We start from the raw sequence: 3,086 nt of genomic DNA, 5'->3' as shown, positions 1-3,086 counted from the left end.
GCCTCTCATTTTGTGCACCTACAATAGCTTATTCTTTCTGTCAGTGCGTGCCATAGCACTGTCTGAACATAGTGTCTTGATAAAGTATTGCTCAAATCTTTTACTCATTTTTACTGTCTTATTTTCTTATTATTTTGAGTTCCTTATATATTTCCTTTGCCATGTATATGACATGTAATTATTTTATTTTGATATGTAATTAATTTTTTATTCTCCATGTTATTTGTGCAAAGAAAAATTTTTAATTTTGGGGTTTTTTAGAAAGAAAAATAAAAATCAAACTTTATTGTTGCTGTTTGCCACTTGGTAGCATTTTTACACACAGGCTTCTACAGATTACCCTGGATTCAGTAGAAAAACCTTTTAAATGAAGTTTTTTGTACAATAGAAACTTCTCAGCAGTCAAAATTTAAGACTGTAAAAAAAAATACATGCAAAACATTCTTCTCTGAGAACACTTAACTTTGAACAAAGCACTGAACTACACAAATGCAGAATGAAAAGAATATTTCAACTCCACCAAAAGTAGTCACCATAAAAGGTGTAAAAGTCACCTAACTTCACTTTCTAGGCACTGTTCACTTTTTAAACACACAATAAAAATATTGTCCACAAACAACATCCCAGCTCTATGGCAGGTTTCAGAAAGTCTTCATCCTCATGCTTTACTAGTGACAAGGTGAGTAGGATCAAGATCTGGAGCATGACCTGTACCCTCTAGGACTGTAATAAGGAGAAGGTGACTGCCTTCTGTAAATCTGATCTCTGTCCTGAGATCCTTCCAACTCCTCCACCACCTCCTCTGTATGACCTGCTGTAGTATCCCGATCATCACAGCCACACTCATAGCCTCTGTCATAGTAATCCCGGCAGCAAGAGCTGCCATAGGTAGGTCTCCCCATGTACATTCTTGGTGTTGGGGTATGTGGTCTTTTTGTTATAGAGAAATCCACTCTGATTCTACACCCATCAGGTTCCATTTCGTTGGCCCATTTTTTAGCTTCCTTGGCATCGTTTACATTTTCAAAATACACAAAGGCAAATCCTCTCCAACACCTAGACTGCTGGTCATACACAATAGACACCTCGGCAATTGGGCCATATTTAGAGAATGCTTCTATTAAATCTCTTCCTGTGATGTACAAGCTCAAGCCAAACACTCCAAGACAACAGTTTGGTCAGGATTTGCCCGATTCCCAACATGACACCTTCGAGTAGACATGGAAGAATGGCCGTGGCTGTGGCATCTGCAATAATCTCTACTGTAAGCCCCGCTACAGGAACGTTTATGAGAACGAGATCGAGACCATGGCCTTGTATAATGCCTTCGAGAACTTCTTTTGGATCTAGACCTAGATTCAGATCTGGACCTGGACTTTGATCTGGAATGCGTGGAATCTTCCTTGGAGTGAGACCTTGCAGGGCTAAGCCTTGCAGATTTCCCTGATCCGTGAGCACTTCCACTTCTGGAAGCAGAACGGGATTCCTGCCCGCCATAGTTCTGCTCACTGCTGTTGCTCGTGGCTCCAGGTTCGATGTCGCAGCTCGCTGGGCTTCAATTGAAGCTGCCAAGCTCTCGAGTCTTCTTTGGAGACTTTGCTGCAGCCTCTCAGGACATGCCGGTTGCTGAGTCAAACTTAAATTTTGATAAAAGTTGCACTTATTTTTTTTTTCTTTTAGAAATTGTACTTTTGCTGTTTTAATAATTCTTTTCTCAACTCAAGAATACAGAGATTTTCTCTTGTATCTTCTTGCCAAAGTTTTGGAGTTTTACATGATATATTAGTGCACAGGACCTATTTTGGGTCAATGTTTGGATGAGGTTTGAGGTCTAGTTCGAGGTTCATTTTGATGCCTATGAACATCCAGTTATTTCTGCACAATTTGTTGACATGACTGTCCTTTCTCTTTTGAGCTGCCCTTGTCCCTTTGTCAAATCTCAACTGAGCATATTTGTGTGGATTATTCCTGTTGTCTTTCCTGTCCCACTGATATGTGCCTCTCTTTGTGTTCACAGTTCAGAAGACTGTCACTTTTTACCATCTCTTGAAAACAAATAATGATGACTTTTCCAATTTTTCTATCACTTTTCAAAACTATTCTGCCTCTTCTAAAATATTTTTTGCACTTACCTTTAAAAGCAAAGTTTACTTGCTTTTCTATGTAAATGATAAAATCAGCTTGTGAATATATGCCAGAAAAAAACCCCTCTACTTTTCACTAATTCTTAATTTGCACAGTTTTGCTAGGCTGTGGTTCCTAAACTTCAGCACATTTAAGAATTATAGAAGTACGCATACCTGGGATTTCCTCTGAATACTCTTGTTCTGCTATAAAAGGTCTAGACATCTCCAGTCTTAACATTGTCCTTAATGTGGTTATAAACTCCAATTTCAGAAACATAGTCCCTGCTTGAAACCTAGGAAATGCCCCACAGTCTTTGGACCTCCTTATAAATATGATATGATGGTTAATCTTGATTATCAAGTTGACTGGACTGAGTTACTCCTGGAGAGATGATTGGGTTGTGAGGGAACTAATTGCTTCAAGAAATGAGCCCACCGAAGAATCTGTGGCTGAGTGGGCTGTTAGGAAGATGTGGCTCACACGGGCACAACTTGAGGCCTACATACGGTTCCTGGCCCCTTCTTTTCTGGTTCTTCCCCTGGGCGCTGCTTCTCTTCCACTATGAGGCTGGCAGCTTCACGCTGCCAGGCCTTCTGCCATGATTTTCTGCCTCCAAGCAAGTCAACCATGCACTGGAATTTCTCAAATCAGAACTAAAACCTCTCTGCCTGTAAGTTGTGGGTGTATGTATTTTGGCCTAGCAAGAGGAAAGTTAACCAACACCTATTATGTCCATAAAGTTGGTGAAAATACATGACACTGAATTCACAGTGGCTTCTGAAACCTGATAATGATAATGTACACCTAGAATATTATGGTCCATTGGTATTGATCAACCAGAACCTCATCGATGTCTAATTGCCCCAGTTGTGTCATGAGAAAAATGATGTCAATTTGCATGTTCATTAATAGCTCCGTGATATTTACCCAGTGGGCAAATTCCAAGAACATTTTCTTAT

General features: G+C 39.9%; 1 pseudogene; it reads right to left on the bottom strand.

Moving 5' to 3' along the window:
* Positions 1 to 668: 668 nt before the first annotated feature.
* On the bottom strand, positions 669 to 2,756 carry LOC101577307 (annotated as a pseudogene).
* Positions 2,757 to 3,086: the final 330 nt, after the last annotated feature.

Source organism: Octodon degus, unplaced genomic scaffold (genome assembly GCF_000260255.1).
Source record: "Octodon degus isolate 3935 unplaced genomic scaffold, OctDeg1.0 scaffold00053, whole genome shotgun sequence".
Lineage (NCBI taxonomy): Eukaryota > Metazoa > Chordata > Mammalia > Rodentia > Octodontidae > Octodon > Octodon degus.
This window is presented reverse-complemented; position numbering and strand designations above follow the sequence as displayed.